The 25,329-nt window shown below is 42.6% G+C and overlaps 2 long non-coding RNA genes across 2 annotated transcripts; both read left to right on the top strand.

Moving 5' to 3' along the window:
- Positions 1-743: 743 nt before the first annotated feature.
- LOC125537235 lies at positions 744-2,681 on the top strand. Its single transcript, XR_007295710.1, has 4 exons — positions 744-1,013; positions 1,254-1,313; positions 1,524-1,607; positions 2,290-2,681. It is a non-coding gene; the product is annotated as an uncharacterized LOC125537235 (long non-coding RNA).
- A 13,446-nt stretch (positions 2,682-16,127) lies between these two features.
- Positions 16,128-16,853, top strand: LOC125541528. Its single transcript, XR_007297568.1, has 2 exons — positions 16,128-16,403; positions 16,501-16,853. It is a non-coding gene; the product is annotated as an uncharacterized LOC125541528 (long non-coding RNA).
- The last annotated feature ends 8,476 nt before the right edge of the window (positions 16,854-25,329 follow it).

Below are 25,329 nucleotides of genomic sequence, written 5' to 3' on the forward strand. Positions count from 1 at the left end.
CAAATAGACGGTACAGGTTATGATGAAACCACCTGTGCGCACTATTAGCAAAAAGGACCCTCGCCCATGGTTAATTTGCTTCAGATATCCTTAACCTCCAAACCTGATCTCTCACTGCTAGGGATGCAAATGGAGTGGAAACTTTCCGTTTTTCCGGAGGAAAGATGGAAACGGAGAGGAAATGTGAAAAACGAAAACAGAAATTTGCAAAACGGAAGTGAAAATGAAATTTTTATGCGGAAACGGAAACAAAAATGGAACGGTGTTTTACGGTGGAACATGCATGAAAACGGAACTTTCCGTTTCCGTGAATATGAAATTTCTGTTTTTACTATAGACCTATGACTACTTTGTAGTCCAATCACCAAAGAGAACACAGTGACACAATTAGTAGAATTGATCTGAGGCCTAGCTTCTACTACCACACATGTACTTAGCTTGACCCTATACGCAATTGTCCAGTACAACTAAAATACTACGCTAAGTTGCTAACATAATGATATTATTTTGTAGCCATGTTAATAACTCATTAAATTTATTTGTTTTTTGTGTATTTTTCTATAATTCAAGGGGTTTTTTAAGTTTCGATCAATGCCCATTTCTATTTCCGTATCCATTTTGTATTTGCTCCGTGTCTGTTTCCGGTAGTATCTATTTCCGTATTCATTTATGAGGTTTCCCTATTCATTTCCGCTTCTACAAAAAATGTAAAAACAAATATAATAACACTTAGTTCCGTCCGTTTCCGTTCCATTTTCATCCCTACTCACTCCCAAGGAGAGTGGCAGACGGTGGCGGCGGCCCAGATCCGCGTCCTCTCTCGAGCAACTCGACTGCGGCAAGTCGGTGTTGGCATCCTCGCCTCCTCCCCATCTCTGGCTCTAGGAGCAGCTCGCAGGTATACTCCCTTGAGATCCGTACTCCCTTACTCCTACCACTCATGATCCGGATCCAGCAGTAGCTCGCCGGTGGCGGGCTCCTAAACTCCTTCCCCTCTCAAGTTCAACAGCAAGGTACACTGCTCCCACTCCCCTCCCCCAAATCTCTCCTCCAAATTTGTATATGTAATGGCCGCTAGCTACAAATCTCACCATGTTCGTGTTCTATCTAATATGCAACTCTCTAGTGTGCCTGTCAGAATTCCTGCACTAAATTTATTTCACAACCAATAATTAAAAACAGCTAGTTGTGCGTTCTGTACTAATTGCAGGAGATGGCTGGTGTACTAATTAATCTATCTCATTGTGTGCCAGCTAGAGATCCCACAATACAAGATTTTAATTTATGCTGGTTTGCCATGCTTGAGTCTTCAGGTATGCTGGTTTGCCATGCTCTAGGTTAGATCTATCAATTTGGATGAAATTAGAGAAACACTACAATCAACCAGATGACCTTTTTCGTGTTCCATCATATAAGAAGCTGGAGCTCTAGAAGCATGAACCACTATATGAAATTGTAGATAGCATTATTAGTGACTCATTCTAGTTGTTGCAATAAGAAAAAACGCATTTGGTTATTTTCAGTACCTCTGGAGATGCCTCATACCTGTTAGAATATAGATGAAAAGACCGGAGTATCCTTTTTGGGAATAAAAGATCATTCAATGGGTAAGTATCTTCCTGCTGGATCTATGGGGGATTGTTCTTATTCCCCATCATTATGCATGTGATGGCACATACATGAACATAATGTATTTGTAATCTGTTGTGAATCCTACGTGACCATGGTCGAGAGTTGTTTCAGAATTCTTACTGAATTGTAAACCAACTAAATCGTGCTCATTCTACACATAAAAAGGTGTCACCAGGTGCTAATCTCGACGATGAATATGTGAAGACTAATGAGTTGTGATTCTCCTTTTTATTTATTTTGTCCGCTTGTATCTCAAACAAATGATGTGACTAATCTAAAAGATAGTAGAGCTTACAAGCAGTTCATCTCAGCCTTAAAAGAATTTATCATTTATCGAAACAAAACTGCAAATATTTGCACCAAGAATAGTTTTGTCATTCTCAAGTGATATTTCTGATAATAAATGATGTGACTAATCTGGAAGACAGTAGAGCTTACAAGCAGTTCATCTCGGCCTTAAAAGAAATTATCATTTGACCTGCCGGCTGTCTGTTGTGACCTCTCAGTTTCATGATTAACTGGACCAGAGATTTGTTCCTGCGAGTCAAATGCATTGTTGATGCATATTCCGTCGATTAGCTCACAAGTAAATATTTGAAGTATGAATGTATGACACTTACATGATCTTGTGCTCAAACTGACTTGTATTTGCTTCAGTGTGGTCCTTCCCAGCAAGAAGCACTACAACTGGAGGTAGAAGCTAGAGCTCTTTTTTCATGTACGTCAAGAAACCAAAAGTTGATGCAAATTTTGACAGCAATGTGTGTTCAGGAGTGATCACCTTCATACTCGGTCTTGTTGGTCATGGACTAAAAATTATCATGTTATGTTATGTGTAAACTTGATATGTATGTATATCTGTGGTGTGCCTGAGATGCTCCAGTTTGGCATGCACTACGAATTTTGTGCCTAGGATGGTCCACTGACTCAAATATTTGTGCTTGGGGTGACTAGAAATGATCATGTCATGTATAACTTGATATGTATGCCTGGGATGCTCCAGTTTGACAAGTACGAAAAGAAGTTCTGCCTAGGATGTTCAAGTTGCTCCAATACTTGTGCTTGTGATGGTCCATTTTGAAATGTACTCATATTTGTGCTGAGATCGTCCAGTTTGACATTGACATGTACGCGAAATATTTGTGCATGGGATTGTCCAGCTTGACATGTACTGACCAACAGATTTTCTTGCATAATTAGTGATATAATAAAAGCCAGCATTTTCTACTTAAATATACATGCAGTACATCTGTGCAAAGAGGGGCATCAGCTGTGAAGATTTTTTTTTTCAGAGTACGCCAATGGCGTACCATATCTCTACTCCTAATGTCTCAGTTGGTAGTCTCCGTTCCGGATTTATTTTCGTCCCACCTATCATGATTTTTTTGTACCTACTCCCACCTAACGCTGAGACGCGTAGAACCAAAAAAAACTCCTGCCGAGTCCCCCACCCGCCTCCACGCCCTCGCACCATGAGTGAAAAACCATCCACGAAGCGAAACAAATAAAATCTACGAAAATTAACCAGCGAAAAAAAACCTACGAAAATTAACCAGCGAAAAAAAACCGACAAAAATTAATCAGCGAAAAAAAACACAAACGAATCGCACGCAGGTTCGACGGGGCTTCCCTCGATCTGTTTCCCAGGTCAATCCTCAGGACACCCCAGCGGCGACAGCCCTTCGCCATCGCCGAGATCCGAGGGGAGCCGCCGCCACCGAGGTCCGGGAGGAGCCGCCGCTGCACCGTCTTCCTCCTCTGCCGACCTCCGAGGCGCCCTACTCGTGGGCCGCCGCCGCCTCGCGGAACCCGAGGGTAGGGCAGGGCGTGATCGCGTTGCGGTCGAGGTCCAAGATCGCCGCCATCGACCTCTGAGATCGCCATCCCTCTCTATTTCTGGTTCGCTGGCCTCTCTCCCTTTTCCCAATATCTCTCTTTTGTGTGTGTGCATCGCTGCCGGCGTCCACTACCGGCCGCCTCCGCCGTCGATTGGTGCCCCCATGGCGCTACCGACTCCGATGAGATCTCCTATTTCCAACATATGCAGCCGCCTTGCTGTTCTGGCCCCATGTGCGGCCCCGTGGCTAACCCTAGCCACCTCTATCTCCGACGATGACGCCTCCTCTTCCTCTTGCAGTCCCGTCCTCGTCCTTGCTGGTGCTCCACACGTATATCCGATGGTGACGGCGACCGACGGGTTGTGGGCCTACCAGAGGGCACGGCAGGAGACAGCGCAAGGCCGCTCGTAGCAGGGCGCGTGGTCGATGCTCACGACAATGGTGGGCGTGAGCATGGCACAGGCAGCGGCCAGGTGCGTGCGGGTGGTAGCCGGCGAGGACATGTTGATGTTCATCCGGGGCACACGGTGAGTATTCTCTGTTTATGTGAATAGATGCATCAGCCATAAGGCTGCACCATCTCCAAGTATTTCTGGGTCAATCGCAGTGCATGATAGATACCGATCCTCCTCTTTGCAGTTAATTAAATAGATCTGTTAGCTGGTAGCTACGCAAATGATCACAAAGAGAAGACTACCGCTGGTTCGAATGCTCTCTCCTCTTTGTAGTTAATTAAATAGATCTGTTAGCTGCTTAACTGCTACAACTGATTGTATCACCGGACGGTTACTTTGGGTGAATTGGGCAGAACAAATTACGCCATGTATGTTCCATCTCATTTTGTTCAACGCTTGTGCTTTTTGTAATTGGGAGTCTCCAAGTTTTGATTTCATTTATTAGAATGATTGCTACTATCTGTGATGAGGACATCAATACCATTGTTACACCCACAGCCCCTACTGTTACATATACTGGACCAATTACTAGAGCTCGCGCACGCCAATTAAATTACCAGGTACTTTCGTTTCTTAGTAATGATTCTAATGTTCATGAGATTATGATGCTGCCTAAATTGGATACATTTGTTTTGCTTACAAATGAAGGGCCTAGCTTGGAGAAGGATGAACATTGGAGCAAGAACACGCATGGAGTTGATGGCATGCGCAAGGGGATCAAGAACGGAGTTACAAGTGATGATTTCAGGACTTTGAAGCCGCCATAAGGAGTGCATGAAGCCTTGGACGAAATATACAAGATGCCACTTCATAATATTCGTCCATAGGCTATTCTAGGTGCTGCGTCACCTTATTAATGGGCCAGGCCCATGTAATTTCGAAATACTTAAGTATAGGCTATTTTTAGAGTCCGTATGTGTGGGGAAACAAGAGTTAGGGTTAGTTTCGGACCCCACCCTCAAGGTCCACGAAATTCCCCCCTCTTCCTCCATATATACAGCCCTTAGGGCGTCGTTTAGACTTTGGGTTTTGTTTAGATTAAAAGTTCTCCATAGCTGCAACTTCGCGTACTTCGTTTGTGTCCAACGACCAGACCAAGACGTCACAGAACCCCACCTTGATCAATAAAGCTTTCATCTTATATTCGCAATATCCCGATTGCAATCTCAGTTTCTTGCTTGTTCTTCGTTTGCTCGCAGGAAACAGACCCTCGTGGTCAGGTTGATCGTGCTCCGGCGTGGTCAATAACCCTCGGAAGTTGGTTTAGCGATTGCTAAGGCGCGACGTCTCGCACGTTCGTAGTCGGATCGTCAAGGTCGACTCCCACAGAAAATGATAGCCACCATCTCATTGAAACATCGGGACACCTTAGCCTCTATCAATCTGCTTGATGAATGGAATGTGAAGATTGTATAAAACAGTAGGATTTTCAGTTTGTATGCTCGTCCAGTAACTGAGTTTTTACAGGTTTCATGATACAATAATTGTGCAAATGTGTTAGACTTTCTAATTACTTTTGCAGTGCCATTTAATTGTTAAACTTTCTAATGGGCATGCTTCTCAGATCCAAGGCATGGAGAACTCCAAGGAGTTTGCTGACAAGTTGTTTGGGATATGTCGAGGCAGAGGAACATTGAGCCGGAGATTACTGATCACATCTTGGACTAAGCTATGTTCAGTTTAAGTCAATCTAACATACTGATGAAAATTTTCCTTTGGGTGTCTCACATTAACAGGTGGAACATGAACATTGATGGGATGCTCACAGAAGATGAAGTCAAGAAGGTGGCTACGCAAATGATCAAAAAGAGAAGACTACCGCTGGTTCGTCTTCCCCCGCCCCTTCAACTATGTTCACGTCTGCACATCAATCTATTGATATTGTTTGGGATTTTTTCCAGGGCCTTTTGATCGACCATGTGATTCAAAAAGCTCTTTAGTGCAGTTTGCAACAACAAAAATCAGAGGATTGGTCGTTTGTAAGGGTGGATATCTCAGAGGCGGCAGCCACCCAGATTGGAATTTAATTTCAATCTATTTCCCTGTCTGAAGTTTCATACTAGATGATATGTTCCTATGATGTGATTTGTTTATGGAGATGGAGAGATGTGTAGGCACTTATTAGTTTAGAATTTTGCGATAAGATGAAACTAACTATTGATCTGATATGCTCTTAGAGTTGCAAGTGGTACTATGTTCCTACCTGCGTCGACCCGAGCAGTTGCGAGAGCGAATGAAGCTGCGGTTGCACGGACAAGCTTGTGGAGGTGTCAGTATGCACGCATGCATCCCTGATTTGGAGCATGCCTCTAGCCTGGTAGGATTCTCGCTCTACACCGACCTCAAGGGCATTCATCTATCTGTGTCGTGCTCGGGACCATGCACTAATGCAGGTGCGGTTCTTCAGCTTTTCTTTGTCTTTTTCTTGGTATGTATATCTCTCAATCTTGTGAGCCGTGATTTTCATGTTGCCATGTATGCCATTGTGTCCTGTATAGTGATTCTTCTTATTATTTTTGAGTGGCATAATTATTCTTATTGAGGCACTACCGCTGCCTAATTTGCTTATAGAAATAACATACTAATTAATACAGGGAGAGAGTATGATTTTTTGACACAATCTGCAGTACCCGTGAGCCTGCCCATAGGTAGATATGGATACATTTTGTAGCTTCCATTCTTGTTTTCTCTCATTGAAATTATGGATTTGGAAACTAATCATGGAGTGTCTAGATTGCCAGCTATATTACCAAGTGCGCTGAAGGAAAAGCTGCTGCCACTATTGATGACCACTCTAGGTGATATAATTCATGTTTGCTTTGTTGTTTCAGTAACTTCCTGTAGCATATTGGTTCCATCTTTTTTTGCATCATGGTACATTATTATCATCTTGATATATATCATTTGGTCAATTGAAGATTTGCGTGCAGGGTAGAATTCTTGGTTGATTTTAGAATTTTGTTGTTGATTAGTTGGCCAACAGACTTTTAGGAAATTCAAGGCGTCATTTAGTGTACTATATGTCATATTTGCCTTATATCTATACTCACAATATTTCCGCATCATCTGAACAAATGATGCTAAATTGATATAATTATTTTGGATCAGTGTCATCTTCTCAATGTTGAACAGCCAAAATATATACATAGTGAGCAGTCCGCCGCACATGCTCATACGTCATATTTATGTACTGTTTAACACGGCAAAAATTGGTCAAACATTTAAACATTTCTACTGTTTAACACAACCAAAGTATATACATAATGATCATGAAGGAAATATGCCCTAGAGGCAATAATAAAGTTATTATTTATTTCCTTATATCATGATAAATGTTTATTATTCATGCTAGAATTGTATTAACCGGAAACATAATACTTGTGTGAATACATAGACAAACAAAGTGTCACTAGTATGCCTCTACTTGACTAGCTCGTTAATCAAAGATGGTTATGTTTCCTAACCATAAACAAAAGAGTTGTTATTTGATTAACGGGATCACATCATTAGGAGAATGATGTGATTTACATGACCCATTCCATTAGCTTAGCACCCGATCGTTTAGTATGTTGCTATTGCTTTCTTCATGACTTATACATGTTCCTATGACTATGAGATTATGCAACTCCCGTTTGCCGGAGGAACACTTCGTGTGCTACCAAACGTCACAACGTAACTGGGTGATTATAAAGGAGCTCTACAGGTGTCTCCAAAGGTACATGTTGGGTTGGCGTATTTCGAGATTAGGATTTGTCACTCCGATTATCGGAGAGGTATCTCTGGGCCCTCTTGGTAATGTACATCACATAAGCCTTGCAAGCATTGCAACTAATGAGTTAGTTGCGAGATGATGTATTACGGAACGAGTAAAGAGACTTGCCGATAACGAGATTGAACTAGGTATTGAGATACCGACGATCGAATCTCGGGCAAGTAACATACCGATGACAAAGGGAACAACATATGTTGTTATGCGGTCTGACCGATAAAGATCTTCGTAGAATATGTAGGAGCCAATATGGGCATCCAGGTCCCGCTATTGGTTAATGACCGGAGACCTGTCTCGGTCATGTCTACATGGTTCTCGAACCCGTAGGGTCCGCATGCTTAAGGTTACGATGACAGTTATATTATGAGTTTATGCATTTTGATGTACCGAAGTTTGTTCGGAGTCCCGGATGTGATCACGGACATGACGAGGAGTCTCGAAATGGTCGAGACATAAAGATTGATATATTGGAAGCCTATGTTTGGATATCGGAAGTGTTCCGGGTGAAATCGGGATTTTACCGGAGAACCGGGAGGTTACCGGAACCCCCCGGGAGCTATATGGGCCATAGTGGGCCTTAGTGGAAAAGAGAAGGGGCTGCCCAAAGTGGGCCGCGCGCCCCTCCCCTCCCTTGGTCCGAATAGGACAAGGAGAGGGGGCCGGCCACCCTCTCTCTTTTCCCCCCTCCGCGAATCCTATTCCAACTAGGATTGGGGGGGAATCCTACTCCCAGAGGGAGTAGGACTCTCCTGGCGCGCCTCTCCTAGGCCGGCCGCACCCCCCCTTTAGTCCTTTATATACGGAGGCAGGGGCACCCCAGAAAGACACAAGTTGATCCACGTGATCATATTCTTAGCTGTGTGCGGCGCCCCCTTCCACCATAGTCCTCGATAATATTGTAGCGGTGCTTAGGCGAAGCCCTGCGACAGTAGTGCATCAAGATTGTCACCACGCCGTCGTGCTGACGGAACTCTTCCCCGACACTTTGCTGGATCGGAGTCCGGGGATCGTCATCAAGCTGAACGTGTGCTAGAACTCGGAGGTGCCGTAGTTTCGGTGCTTGATCGGTCGGGCCGTGGAGACGTACGACTACATCAACCAAACGCTTCCGTTGTCGATCTACAAGGTATGTAGATCACACTCTCCCCTCATTGCTATGCATCACCATGATCTTGCGTGTGCGTAGGAATTTTTTTGAAATTACTACGTTCCCCAACAGTGGCATCCGAGCCTAGGTTTTATATGTTGATGTTATATGCACGAGTAGAACACAAGTGAGTTGTGGGCGATATAGGTCATACTGCTTACCAGCATGTCATACTTTGGTTCGGCGGTATTGTTGGACGAAGCGGCCCAGACCGACATTGCGCGTACGCTTATGCGAGACCGGTTCTCCCGACGTGCTCTGCACATAGGTGGCTTGCGGGTGATAGTTTCTCCAACTTTAGTTGAACCAAGTGTGACTACGCCCGGTCCTTGCGAAGGTTAAAACAGCACCAACTTGACAAACTATCGTTGTGGTTTTGATGCGTAGGTAAGATTGGTTCTTGCTTAAGCCCGTAGCAGCCACGTAAAACTTGCAACAACAAAGTAGAGGACGTCTAACTTGTTTTTGCAGGGCATGTTGTGATGTGATATGGTCAAGACATGATGCTGAATTTTATTGTATGAGATGATCATGTTTTGTAACCGAGTTATCGGCAACTGGCAGGAGCCATATGGTTGTCGCTTTATTGTATGCAATGCAATCGCGCTGTAATGCTTTACTTTATCACTAAGCGGTAGCGATAGTCGTGGAAGCACAAGCTTGGCGAGACGACAATGATGCTACGATGGAGATCAAGGTGTCGCGCCGGTGATGATGGTGATCACGACGGTGCTTCGGAGATGGAGATCACAAGCACAAGATGATGATGGCCATATCATATCACTTATATTGATTGCATGTGATGTTTATCTTTTATGCATCTTATCTTGCTTTGATTGACGGTAGCATTATAAGATGATCTCTCACTAATTATCAAGAAGTGTTCTCCCTGAGTATGCACCGTTGCGAAAGTTCTTCGTGCTGAGACACCACGTGATGATCGGGTGTGATAGGCTCTATGTTCAAATACAATGGGTGCAAAACAGTTGCACACGCGGAATACTCAGGTTATACTTGACGAGCCAAGCATATACAGATATGGCCTCGGAACACGGAGACCGAAAGGTCAAGCGTGAATCAGATAGTAGATATGATCAACATAGCGATGTTCACCAATGAAACTACTCCATCTCACGTGATGATCGGACATGGTTTAGTTGATTTGGATCACGTAATCACTTAGAGGATTAGAGGGATGTCTATCTAAGTGGGAATTCTTAAGTAATATGATTAAATTGAACTTAAATTTATCATGAACTTAGTCCTGGTAGTATTTTGCAAATTATGTTATAGATCAATAGCTCGCGTTGTTGCCTCCCTGTGTTTATTTTGATATGTTCCTAGAGAAAATTGTGTTGAAATATGTTAGTAGCAATGATGCGGATTGGATCCGTGATCTGAGGTTTATCCTCATTGCTGCACAGAAGAATTATGTCCTTGATGCACCGCTAGGTGACGGACCTATTGCAGGAGCAGATGCAGACGTTATGAACGTTTGGCTAGCTCAATATGATGACTACTTGATAGTTTAGTGCACCATGCTTAATGGCTTAGAATCGGGACTTCAAAGACGTTTTGAACGTCATGGAGCATATGAGATGTTCCAGGAGTTGAAGTTAATATTTCAAGCAAATACCCGAGTTGAGAGATATGAAAGTCTCCAACAAGTTCTATAGCTAAAAGATGGAGGAGAATCGCTCAACTAGTGAGCATGTGCCCAGATTGTCTGAATACAACAATCGCTTGAATCAAGTGGGAGTTAATCTTCCAGATAAGATAGTGATTGACAGAATTCTCTAGTCACCATCACCAAGTTAGTAGAACTTGTGATGAACTATGATATGCAAGGGATAACGAAAACGATTCCCAAGCTCTTCGTAATGCGGAAATTGACGAAGGTAGAAATCGAGAAAAACATCAAGTGTTGATGGTAGACAAGACCACTAGTTTCAAGAAAAGGGCAGAGGGAAGAAGGGGAACTTCAAGAAGAACAGCAAGCAAGTTGCTGCTCAAGTGAAGAAGCCCAAGTCTGGTCCTAAGCCTGAGACTAAGTGTTTCTACTGCAAAGGGACTGGTCACTGGAAGCGGAACTACCCCAAGTGATTGGCAGATAAGAAGGATGGCAAAGTGAACATAAGTATATTTGATATACATGTATTGATGTGTATTTTACTAGTGTTCGTAGCAACCCCTCGGTATTTGATACTGGTTCAGTTGCTAAGAGTAGTAACTCGAAACGGGAGTTGCAGAATAAACAGAGACTAGTTAAGGGTAAAGTGACGATGTGTGTTGGAAGTGGTTCCAAGATTGATATGATCATCATCGCACACTCCCTATACTTTCGGGATTAGTGTTGAACCTGAATAAGTGTTATTTGGTGTTTGCGTTAAGCATGAATATGATTTGATCATGTTTATTGTAATACGGTTATTCATTTAAGTAAGAGAATAAATTATTGTTCTGTTTACATGAATAAAACCTTATATGGTTACACACCCAATGAAAATAGTTCGTTGGATCTCGATCGTAGTGATACACATAATCATAATATTGAAACCAAAAGATGCAAAGTTAATAATGATAGTGCAACTTATTTGTAGCACTGCCGTTTAGGTCATATTGGTGTAAAGCGCATGAAGAAACTCCATGCTGATGGGATTTTGGAATCACTTGATTATGAATCACTTGATGCTTGCGAACCATGCCTCATGGGCAAGATGACTAAGACTCCGTTCTCCGGAGCGAGCAACTGACTTATTGGAAATAATACATACTGATGTATGCGGTCCGATGAGTGTTAAGGCTCACGGCAAGTATCGTTATTTTCTGAACTTCACAGATGATTTGAGCAGATATGGGTATATCTACTTGATGAAACATAAGTCTGAAACATTTGAAAAGTTCAAAGAATTTCAGAGTGAAGTGGAAAATCATTGTGACAAGAAAATAAAGTTTCCACGATCTGATCGCGGAGACAAATATTTGAGTTACGAGTTTGGTCTTCAATTAAAACAATGTGGAATAATTTCACAAACTCATGCCACATGGAACACCACAGCATAATGGTGTGTCCAAACGTCATAACCGTACTTTATTGGATATAGTGCAATCTATGATGTCTCTTACCGATCTACCACTATTGTTTTGGGGTTATGTATTAGAGACAGTTGCATTCACGTTAAATAGGGCACCATCTAAATCCGTTGAGACGACACCATATGAACTATGGTTTGGCAAGAAACCTAAGCTGTCATTTCTTAAAGTTAGGGACTGCGATGCTTATGTGAAAAAGTTTCAACATGATAAGCTCGAACCCAAATCGGAGAAGTAAATCTTCATAGGATATCCAAAGGAAACTATTGGATACACCTTCTATCACAGATCCGAAGGCAAGACTTTTGTTGCTAAATTCGGAAACTTACTAGAAAAGGAGTTTCTCTCGAAAGAAGTGAATGGGAGGAAAGTAAAAAAAAAACTTGATAAGGTAATTGTACCTTCTCCCTTATTGGAAAGTAGTTCATCACAGAAATCTGTTCCTGTGACTACTACACCAATTAGTGAGGAAGCTAATGATGATGATCATGTAACTTCAGATCAAGTTATTACCGAATCTCGCAGGTAAACCAGAGTGAGATCCGCACCAGAGTGTTTCGGTGATCCTGTTCTGGAGGTCATGTTACTTGACCATGACGAACTTGCGAACTATGAGGAACCGATGATGAGCCCAGATTCCGCAAAATGGCTTAAGGCCATGAAATCTGAGATGGGATCCATGTATGAGAACAAAGTATGGACTTTGGTTGACTTGCCCGATGATCGGCAAGCAATTGAGAATAAATGGATCTTCAAGAGGAAGACGAACGCTGATAGTAGTGTTACTATCTACAAAGCTAGAATTGTCACAAAAGGTTTTCGACAAGTTCAAGGTGTTGACTACGATGAGAGTTTCTCACTCGTATCTATGCTGAAATCTGTCCGAATCATGTTAGCAATTGCTGCATTTTATGAAATCTGGCAAATGGATAACAAAACTGCAATCCTTAATGGATTTCTTAAAGAAGAGTTGTATATGATGCAACCAGAAGTTTTTTTCAATCCTAAAGGTGTTAACAAAAATGCAAACTCCAGTGATCCATCTATGGACTGGTGTAAGCATCTCGCAGTTGGAATATACGCTTTGATAAGTTGATCAAAGCATATAGTTTTATACAGGCTTGCGGTGAAGCCTGTATTTACAAGAAAGTGAGTGGGAGCACTACAACATTTCTGATAAGTATATGTGAATGACATATTGTTGATCGAAAATAATGTAGAATTATTCTGCAAAGCATAAAGGAGTGTTTGAAAGGAGTTTTTCAAAGAAAGACCTCGGTGAAGTTACTTATATATTGAGCATCAAGATCTATAGAGATAGATCAAGACGCTTGATAAGGTTTTTCAATAAATACATACCTTAACAAGATTTTGAAGTAGTTCAAAATGGAACAGACAAAGAAAGAGTTTCTTGCCTATGTTACAAGGTGTGAAATTGAGTAAGACTCAAAGCCCGACCACGGCAGAAGATAGAAAGAGAATGAATGTCATTCCCTATGCCTTGGTCATAGGTTCTATAAAGTATGCCATGCTGTGTACCAGATCTATTGTATACCCTACCACTGAGTTTGGCAAGGGAGTACAATAGTGATCTAGGAGTAGATCACTGGACAGCGGTCAAAATTATCCTTAGTGGAATAAGGATATGTTTCTCGATTATGGAAGTGAAAAAAGGTTCGTCGTAAAGGGTTACGCCGATGCAAGTTTTGACACTAATCTAGATGAATCTAAATCTCAATCTAGATACATATTGAAAGTGGGAGCAATTATCTAGAGTAGCTCCGTGCAGAGCATTGTTGACATAAATATTTGCAAAATACTTCCGGATCTGAATGTGACAGACCCGTTGACTAAAATTATCTCACAAGCAAAACATAATCACACCTTAGTACTCTTTGGGTGTTAATCACATAGCGATGTGAACTAGATTACTGACTCTAGTAAACCCTTTGGGTGTTGATCACATATCGATGTGAACTATGGGTGTTAATCACATGGTGATGTGAACTATTGCTGTTAAATCACATGGCGATGTGAACTAGATTATTGACTCTAGTGCAAGTGGGAGACTGAAGGAAATATTCCCTAGAGGCAATAATTCAGTTATTATTTATTTCCTTATATCATGATAAATGTTTATTATTCATGCTAGAATTGTATTAACCGGAAACATAATACTTGTGTGAATACATAGACAAACAAAGTGTCACTAGTATGCCTCTACTTGACTAGCTCGTTAATCAAAGATGGTTATGTTTCCTAACCATAAACAAAAGAGTTGTTATTTGATTAACGGGATCACATCATTAGGAGAATGATGTGATTGACATGACCCATTCCATTAGCTTAGCACCCGATCGTTTAGTATGTTGCTATTGCTTTCTTCATGACTTATACATGTTCCTATGACTATGAGATTATGCAACTCCCGTTTGCTGGAGGAACACTTTGTGTGCTACCAAACGTCACAACATAACTGGGTGATTATAAAGGAGCTCTACAAGTGTCTCCAAAGGTACATGTTGGGTTGGCGTATTTCGAGATTAGGATTTGTCACTCCGATTGTCGGAGAGGTATCTCTGGGCCCTCTCGGTAATGTACATCACATAAGCCTTGCAAGCATTGCAACTAATGAGTTAGTTGCGAGATGATGTATTACGGAACGAGTAAAGAGACTTGCCGGTAACGAGATTGAACTAGGTATTGAGATATCGACGATCGAATCTCGAGCAAGTAACATACCGATGACAAAGGGAACAACGTATGTTGTTATGCGGTCTGACCGATAAAGATCTCCGTAGAATATGTAGGAGCCAATATGGGCATCCAGGTCCCGCTATTGGTTATTGACCGGAGACCTGTCTCGGTCATGTCTACATGGTTCTCGAACCCGTAGGGTCCGCACGCTTAAGGTTACGATGACAGTTATATTATGAGTTTATGCATGTTGATGTACCGAAGTTTGTTCGGAGTCCCGGATGTGATCACGGACATGACGAGGAGTCTCGAAATGGTCGAGACATAAAGATTGATATATTGGAAGCCTATGTTTGGATATCGGAAGTGTTCCGGGTGAAATCGGGATTTTACCGGAGAACCGGGAGGTTACCGGAACCCCCCGGGAGCTATATGGGCCATAGTGGGCCTTAGTGGAAAAGAGAAGGGGCTGCCCAAAGTGGGCCGCGCGCCCCTCCCCTCCCTTGGTCCGAATAGGACAAGGAGAGGGGGCCGGCCACCCTCTCTCTTTTCCCCCTCCGCGAATCCTATTCCAACTAGGATTGGGGGGGGGGGAATCCTACTCCCAGAGGGAGTAGGACTCTCCTGGCGCGCCTCTCCTAGGCCGGCCGCACCCCCCCTTTAGTCCTTTATATACGGAGGCAGGGGCACCCCAGAAAGACACAAGTTGATCCACGTGATCATATTCTTAGCCGTGTGCGGCGCCCCCTTCCACCATAGTCCTCGATAATATTGTAGCGGTGCTTAGGCAAAGCCCTGCGACAGTAGTGCATCAAGATCGTCACCACGCTGTCGTGCTGACGGAACTCTTCCCCGACACTTTGCTGGATCAGAGTCCGGGGATCGCCATCAAGCTGAACGTGTGCTAGAACTCGGAGGTGCTGTAGTTTCGGTGCTTGATCGGTCGGGCCGTGGAGACGTACGACTACATCAACCAAACGCTTCCGTGATCGATTTACAAGGTATGTAGATCACACTCTCCCCTCGTTGCTATGCATCACCATGATCTTGCGTGTGCATAGGAAATTTTTTGAAATTACTACGTTCCCCAACATATCAGTCCTCCGCTGCACACATTTAAACATTTCTATTGTTTAACACAGCCAAAGTATATACATAATGATCAGTCCTCCGCTGCACATTAGATCCAGCCTCCCTCCCTTGACACCATTCTTCTTACTTATTATTATTTATTTAAAAATATATTTAGTTTTATTTTTTAGCTACTTCAATTCATTTGTATATGGTTAGTTCCATCGCACTACGAGGATGATCCATGGCTGGTCGCGGACGATCACCTACGAGGACGATTCATGGCCGGTTGGGGATGGTTAGTTCCATCACACTACGAGGAGATGATTCATGGCCGGTCAGGGATGGTCAACTGCGGTGAGCACGAGTACCTCCTCCATATCCTCCCTATACTAGCACCCTTGGCAATGAAAATGACGGCCAGGAGAATCCCTCCTTCACACCTCTTTTCCATCTCTGTCAGATTGTCCTCTCCAGCAAGGTGTCTATGCATGAATCATATTTATGATTTCTTTGCATTTTTAACAATTAATATAGATTTTTGTACCCACAACCCGAAGGCCAACCTTAATACTGGACCTTGAGAGGGGCATGTGGTCAACCATGCCGGAGGACGCAGAGGAGTTGTTTGGGAATGTTATCATCAGAGGACCCAAGAAGCAGCCCACCACGGATGCATGGACCAACCACACAAGTCCATTGTGAGTTTGATGTTTCTCATGTGTTCACTGTGGTCCAATGAATATCTGATGGGCAATGGTCTCATGACATTTCCTTTCTGAAAATTTAAATTTATAGCTTGCAATCCATCTGTGGCGAGGGTTCATGACAGACAAGCCAATAGATTTGGGGGTCCACTTCCCGGTGAAACAAATGTTCATTGCGGACAATACAAAGACGATGATTGGTACAATGAGGTGAATATATTAGAATTTTTATTCTTCTCTCTCCATGTCTATGTTTGTGCTTGATCAACTGTCCACTTAATGATTTTAGTTGTACAAAGTCCTAAGCTGGTCTCACTAGGTCGTACCCAGTGGCGGAGACAGGGGGACCAGCAGGGGCCCTGGCCCCCCCTAACACCATGATTTTGCATGTAATTTGCTATGAACAGTGGCAAAATTAGTACTAATTTGCTGCTAAAAATCTAATTTTCAACACTTCGGCCCTCCCCAACCTGTTTTAGTAGAACTTGGCCTCCCTTATAGATATTTTATGGCTCCGCTACTGATTCGTACTCGCACCACACCGCGGGAAGGTTATGGGCAAGGTGGTTGAGCTTGATGCCAATGAGTTGGAGGTTATTGCTTTGGCAACGCCGGAGGCCGTTCATGCGAAGAGGAGATGTGCCTGGTGACGAGAAGTCTTAGACCACCAGTGAGTTTTGCTTCCTATCAGTTCAGCACTTGAATTATCTCTAATCATGTACTTCAGGTTCTACCATCTTCCATATTTACCATGTTTTGTCACTTAACAAAATTTACATAACTATTTTGTGTATGTATGCAAAATTCTGGTTTAGAAACGTAATGCAGAATTATGAACAAAATTATCATTCAGTATTAATAATTTACATTTATCATAAGAAATGGCAAACTCATAGGTATTTCAATCTAGAAATTACAATTCAATGTTCAGGGAAGATGGCGAGCTTCTAATTAGCGGTAACTTTATTCTGTTGAAACTGAAAGATATGGATGAGCCATGATAATGAGTGTTAGGGGGTTGGATGACACGACGTAAAAAGATATCATTTTTACTAAATAACTTCATTTTCCGCAGAAACTTCCTTGCACTAAACTTACAATATTGGCTTCTCCAGATGTACATAAGCTATTAGCTCTTACCTCTATTTAATTCCACTCATATTTACGAAAGTGCACTTTTGATCCCGAGTTCACAATCTCCCTGATGAACAGTAAAATCCAAAAAATTAGTTAAAGAATTCAAAAAAAATCTGGATTTAAACATCTATGAAAGTTTTAACTTCCTGCAAATATTGGTGATGAAATAACATTGGTGGAGGTATGGACAAAAAGAAAAAAATCGATGCTCCAAAATGTTTCCGAGAACAAATCTTTTGGAGCGTTGATTTTTTTCCCACACCTACACGAATGTCATTTCATCAAAAGCATTTGCAAGAAGTTAAAACTTACACAATTTTTTATAAAAAAAATCAATTTTTTTATATTTTTTACCGTGTTTTCGGATTTTACTGTTCATCAAGGAGCATGTGAGCTCGGGTTCAAATACTCCACGTCTTCATATTTATTCCTATTCTCCTTTTGTCATTTTTTACATTTAAGCATATAGTGTTTTGCTGTGTCTCAAAGTTTTACCTTTTTAAAAGTGATATGTGTTTATATTTTGTGGATGTTTTTGTTGCTGGTATATATTCTCAAGTGATAATCATCATATCTTGTCAATCTCTATGTTATGAGAGCTATATAAATATAATCGGATCTAAATTTGATAGTATGCTACCTTGGCCAATATACTGCATCATGTGAAGGATGCAAGGTTGCACCTTCGAGCTCAAAATTTGATGTCTTCACATTGAAGGATCCAATCCATCAACTTTGGAGTTTGAACATGTCACTTGTGATGGGGAGAGGAAGAGATGACTTGCATACACTGGAGAATGAGTGTGTTAGCAGCGTGGTGGCTCAGGACTGTACAAGTTGTAGTAGCCCCTTCCCTTATAAATGTATTGTTTTGATTGGAAGCACCTTATAATTTAGCTAATATATGGATTTCATTTACATCGTCTGTCCAAGTATGCGAGGCCCATGAGACGGGCATTACTTCTCTTTTTTGTCAGTATTTTGATAGGGGACCTATGTATATGGAAGGAGTTAGTATCATGTAAATCATATCACCAATTTAAGGATCCTCATGTTTTCTTACTTTTCAACACTTATTTGTGATGTTGTTCACAAGTTTTCAATTTCATTCTGTAGAATGAAGATAATATTTTTGTTGTATTTTTTGTCCATGTAGAGGATACAAGACATCATATTAAGTAATCAATTAATGAAACAATGAATTAACTTACATATGTGTATGTTTATGCCTCACTCTTTGTCCCTCCTAGCGAGAGGGAGACAATAAGGACGGTTGTCTTCGGGTGTCCCCCAACGTGGTTGATGGGTTGGCGGTGTGAGGAAATGTGTGACTATGGAGGGAGCTCAACAATTAGTCTACAATGACAGGAAGAAAGGATGTTATGGGAAGAGAGTGGTTGATTGCAAATAAAGTGTTAGCTATGTTGCAGCTATTGTCCACACAGCTGAATTTGGAGAGCCTACCAGCTGTCCATTTGATGTCCAAACATGCCCAAATATACTAGGAAGAAATGAGCTTCGACCTTGAAGACAACTTTAGTCATTTGTTTAATTCATTTACATGCATTGTATTGTAGCCCGTAGCAACGCATGGGCGGTCTACTAGTTTTTATAGGAGCTGTGAAGATTTGGAGGTAGGCTTATTTACTGGGTAAAAATGTTTGGATATGAAGAAAGCTGAGGTGGTAAGTGCAATAGTCCTATTTCATATCCAACTAGTAGCAGGGGTTTCTGTCAATATGTACATTGAGTGGTCTGGGGTCCTCCACTTGTAAGTGCATCTAGTGCCACCCCTAGTTGGTTTTGGAGTATTGACGACAAACCTGGTTGAGGGACTAATGTGTTTGTGAGAATTGCAGGATAACACAGGTAGAAGTCCCTCATTGATTCGGTTTTCCTACCGGAGATGACCCCTAAAAATGTATGAAGACATTGAAGTCAAAGGTGGTATGTGAAGACATTCACATTGAAGACTATGCCAAGAGAAGACATCGCGTGAAGACTATGGAGCGCAAAGACTTAGTTGTTTCGTCGTTCTTTTTCTTCTTTGTTGAGTCATAGGAACCACCGTACTATTAAGTGGGGTCCAAGTGAACTAGTCATAATGACTGAAGTGACGCTTAACCAAAATCCTATGTCTTCGAGCGAAGACAATGAGAGCAAATCTTATCTAGAGCTGGATAAGTCAGCTTTGCTTGTAGCTCAAGTAATGTTGCCGTGTGTGTTTGAAATCTGACCGTTGGAACACGTGTCAGTTCCTTAGTGACCCAGGGTCATTTCGGACAAATCAGGTCGGGTTGCCTAGTGGATATAAATAGCCCACCCCTATACCATAAATTGGTTGGCTGCTCAGAGTTAGTGCATGGCTTTTGTCGTTTGAGAGCAACCCACCTCGAAGCCTTTAAGAGAGAAATCCTTGCGAGGACAAAGCCCTAAACACCCAGAGCCAAAGAGTGTTAGGCATCACTGAAGTCTTCCTCTCTGTGTGATCTGAAGACTTATTACACTTGAGGACTGTGAATCCTCCAGCCGGTCAGGCGTCGTGTTCTGAGCATCCAAGAGTCATTGTGGATCGCCGATGAACAAAGTCTGTGAAGGTTTGGAAGTCTACCTTGAAGACTTACCAGAGTAATTAGGCGAGGACTGGGTGTCCTTAGCTCAAGGGGAATAAGGTGAAGACGCGGTCCTCTGAGTTGAATCTCAGCCTCCCTAACCAAACGTACAGTTGTCACAGCAACTGGAACTGGTCCAACAAATCATTGTCTTCAACGAGCCACTGGTTCTATCCTTCACATCTCTTTATTTGCATATTAGTCCTTGTGAAGTCATTGCCTGTTTGCATTATCTATTTGTCTTCACTGTGTGACTGCTTATTCTGATTGGCTTCATACTATCTTCCATCCTGATCCATACTGCCTAGCTGCTATTAGTCTTTGTGCTTTCACTTCATTGAATACTTGACTATGGCTTGGCTAGTGTAGTCTACCTTCCGCTGCATGTTAATAGGTTCATTTCTATCGTTTGTCTTCGAAACTTCCATGTTTTGAAGACTTTCATAAAAATCGCCTATTCACCCCCCCCTCTAGTCGATCACTAGCACAATTGGTATCAGAGCAAGGTACTCCCTTATTCTGTGTGATTCGGTTTAACCACCTAGAGTTTTAGCTATGTCGACTGCAGGGATAATCAAAGTTCCCGCTACGTGCCCAGTCTTCGATGGAACTGAATATCCCTACTGGAAGAATAAGATGCGCATGCATCTTGAAGCCATTGATGTTGACCTCTGTTATGTCATCAAGAATGGCGTCCCCAAGGCTAGTGAAGGTGTCACCGCTGCTGATGTCAAGAAGTTCGTTCAACTAGATTCTACTGCCAAGAATATCATCTGTGGTCATCTGACCAAAGGACACTATGGCCGTGTGAGTGCTCTGGAAATGTCCAAGCTAGTATGGGACTGGCTCTCCAAGGTCAACGAAGGCGTCTCAACCCAGAGAGAACAAAGAATCAGTGTCCTCTTCAACCTCTTCAAGAGAAACGACAATGAGAATGTTCAGCTCACGTTTGATCGACTCACTGACATCACAAATGAGCTTCAAGCTCTCGGCCGCTACTGAGATTACCAAGCATGAAGTCGTCAAGACACTCCTGAGATCACTTGACAGCTCGTTTGACACCCTAGCCCTAATGATTCAAGAACGCCCTGACTTCAAGAAACTCGACCCGTCTGACATACTTGAAAGGCTCAACACGCATGAGTTTCAGCTTTCTGAGAAAAGAGACATCTACGGTCCCAACTATGGGCGAACCCATGCCTTGAAGGCAAAAGTTGTCTCCTCATTTGAAGAAGAATCTGACAGCAGTTCTGATGATCCTGAAGACATTGGAAAGGAGCTTGCTATGCTTGTAAAGAAGTTCCAAAAATTCACCAAAAAGAAAGGCTTCAGAAAGTCCTCATGATCCAGCTCAAGGAATGATGAAGCTTCTGCTCATGACTACAAGAAGAGAACATGCCACAAGTGCAAGAAACCTGGTCACTACATCTCTGAGTGTCCGCAGTGGGACAATGAGAACAAGAAGAAGAAGAAGAATAAGAGCAAGGAATATGATTCTGACGACAAGAAGAAGAAGAAACACTCAAAGTCTTCTTCCAAGTCTTCCTCAAAGTCTTCATCACACAAGAAGAGCTCATCTGGCAAGGCTTGTGCGTTTGTTGGCAAGGAAATGGATTCAGAGGAGGAGTCTATTTCTGAGGAGGCGGAGGTGGAGTCTGAGGAGGAGTCCGATTCTGGCGTTGCAAGTCTAGCTACATCCTATGTTGCCAAGTCCATCTTCAACACTGAAGACAATGACTTCATCACCGATGCCGATGCTAATGACAAGGACAACTCCGCTCCCACCTACTGCTTCATGGCACGCGGTGCCAAGGTAAACTCACGCACTACTCACTATCAAACATCCAGTGAAGATGACTCTGATTGTGGTTCCAAACCCAGCTACAAAACACTTGCTAAAATTGCAACTGAACAACAGAAAGCTATAGAACATATTCAAAAACTGTTAGACAAAAGCGATGACCTGTTAGACGCTGAAATGACTCGATCTCAGTCCTTAATTGAAGACATAAAAAATCTTCATGTTAAGTATGAGGAACTTGAAAGTCGTCATGAAACACTCTCAACAACTCATGAAAAGCTTTCCTATGATTATCTTCAAAGGAAGAAAGATCTTGAGAAATTGAGAGCGTCTCATGAAGATCTTCAAAAGGAAAACGAGTCACTTCGCGCCAAACAGATCAGTTCCGCTCAGGAAGGATTTGAACCACCATGTCTTAAATGCATTGAGCGTGACAATGCTACTTCTGTTGCTGGATGTTCTACTGCCGCTACTGTTGCAATATCTTCAACTGTTGATGTGGTAACTAACCCCGCTGCTGAGGATGCCACTGCTATTGCTGATGAAAATGCTAGGTTGAAGACATTGCTTGAAACAGGGATGTACAAAAGTCTCAAAGGGCATCAGACACTATGTGATGTCCTCAAAAGGCAGATCCTGAACCGAAACCCTAGGAAAGAGGGTGTTGGGTTCGAAAGGAAAATGAATGTTGATGGCTCTTACTGGAAACCCGAGCAGTACCCCAAAACCACATGGGTTGCTGCAAAGGAACCTTCAGCAGATCCATCCACCCTATCTAGCTTCACTTGTGCTAATCCCATTGTTATTGATGAATCCTTTGATGCAAACTATAAACTGTTTAAGAATCAGAATGGTGAAGTGTTTGTCAGGTATATTGGTACTAACTACAGGAATGGGCCACCTATGAAGAAAGTCTGGGTGCCAAAAAAGTGTTTGGAAAATCTTCCTGTGAATGTCGTCATGACACCACAAGTGAAGAAGACAAACCCCAGACCAGATGCTTCATATGGTCCAAAGGCTTCATACAGACAGAGGACTCACCTGAGTCGCACTAATGCAAATGTTTTGCAGGGAAACCATACTCAGGCCTATGAATATGAGCGTGTTTCATCAAACCGCCATGTTCATAAGACCAAGAACTACTCTGCTTATTCTTATGAGTACTATTGTCCACCTGCAAGACTATTTGCTAGGGCTCGAAAGCCAAAGTTCTCAGATGCTGCACTTAGACTCATTGCTTCGAAGCCACCCTTGAAGATGTGGGTGGCTAAGAAAGCTTAACTCTCTTTTGCAGGGAAGGGTCTCCAGCCGAAAATCAAATGCGTCTGAAGCTATTGCTGGGGACCTTAAACATCTTGTAGGGCGCAAGATCAAATGCCCAAATGGTCTTATTATGTTTTTTGTTCCTGAGTCGCTTGCTACTCGCCCTATCAGTCCTATCCTCGATCTAAGCTTTCATAATCCACTTGCTCGTCAAATGTTTATGCTTCACAATTCTCTTCGTGAAGCCTATCCCCCTAACTACACTATAGGGTATGACACCAGCTGCTTCAGAATGGATTATTGATAGTGGATGTACTAATCACATGACTGGCAAGCGAAGTCTTCTCATGGACTCAACCTTATGTCCATCTGACAAAAGTCACATCACATTTGCTGATACTGGCAAAAGCAAGGTATTGGGTCTAGGTAGAGTTGCAATCTTAAGGGATCAGCACATGGATGAAGTGATGCTTGTTGAATCCCTTGGTTTCAACTTAATGTTTGTCTCAATGCTATGCGATTTGAATATGATTGTGATGTTTGGAAAATATCGTTGTCTTGTTCTAATGGAATCTGACAAGTCTCTAGTCTTTGAAGGGTATCGGAAAGATGATTTGTACATGGTAGATTTCTCAACAGGGCCATAGCTTGCCGTATGTATTCTTGCAAAAGCTTCAGAATGTTGGCTCTGGCATCGGAGGCTAGGGCATGCGGGCATGAGGAACTTGCATACTCTTGCAAAGAAGAAGCATGACATAGGCATTGAGGGCGTCAAGTTCAAGAAGGATCACTTATGCGGTGCCTGCGAAGCAGGAAAGATGACGAGGGCCAAGCATCCCTCGAAGACAGTCATGACAACGACTCAACCCTTCGAACTGCTACACATGGACCTCTTCGGTCCCACTCACTACTCAACTCTTACTACTACTGCTTGTCTCTATGGCTTCATCATTGTTGATGATTATTCAAGATATACATGGGTGCAGGATGTCTTCAGACGCTTCGCCAATCGAGCCATGAACAACTATGGTGTCAAGATCAAGCACATCAGAAGTGACAATGGCACTGAATTCAAGAACACCGGCCTCGACACTTATCTTGATACCTTGGGCATCACCCATGAGTTCTCAGCTCCGTACACACCGCAGCAGAATGGCATCGTGGAACGCAAGAACAGAACACTCATTGAGATGGCCCAGACGATGCTCGATGAATACAAGACTCCAAGGAAGTTCTGGCCTGAAGCCATTGATACTGCATGCCATGTCATCAACCATGTTTATCTTCACAAGCTTCTGAACAAAACATCCTATGAACTCCTCACTAGTAAGAAGCCAAATGTCAGTTACTTCAGAGTATTTGGTGTCAGGTGGTGGATCAAGGATCCACATCACACTTCAAAATTTGCACCGAAAGCACATAAAGGTTTTATGCTTGGTTACGGAAAGGATTCGCACTCCTACAGAGTCTTCAACCTCTTTCACTATAAAGTGGTTGAAACTATGGATGTGCGGTTCGATGAGACTAACGGCTCGCAAAGAGAGCACCTGCCAAATGTGCTAGATGAAGTTCCATCCAGTGAATCCATCAAGCTTATGGGAACTGGAGAAATCATATCATCTGAAGAACAGCCTGAAGAGGAACTCATCATCTCTGCACCTGATCAACCTGAAGACAATCCTTCTAACGATGACAATGATCAGCAAGAGAAAAATCTTCGTCCTGTTCATCCTCGTGTTGCAAATGAAGTACAGATTGAGAAAATAATTGATAGCATCAATACACCTGGTCCACTCACTCGTTCAAGGGCAACACAACTAGCAAATTTCTGTGGGCACTTCGCATTCGTCTCAATATCTGAACCCAAGAAAGTTGATGAAGCCTTCGTGGAACCTGAATGGATTCAAGCTATGCAAGAAGAGCTTCAACAGTTTGAGCTGAATAATGTATGGGAACTGGTCAAGCGTCCTTATCATCATAAACACAATATCATAGGCACTAAATGGATATATCGCAACAAGCAAGATGAGCATGGACAAGTTGTCAGAAACAAGGCTCGTCTCATTGCTCAAGGATACACTCAAGTTGAAGGAATTGACTTCGATGA

This window comes from Triticum urartu, chromosome 2 (assembly GCF_003073215.2).
Source record: "Triticum urartu cultivar G1812 chromosome 2, Tu2.1, whole genome shotgun sequence".
Taxonomy (NCBI): Eukaryota; Viridiplantae; Streptophyta; class Magnoliopsida; order Poales; family Poaceae; genus Triticum; species Triticum urartu.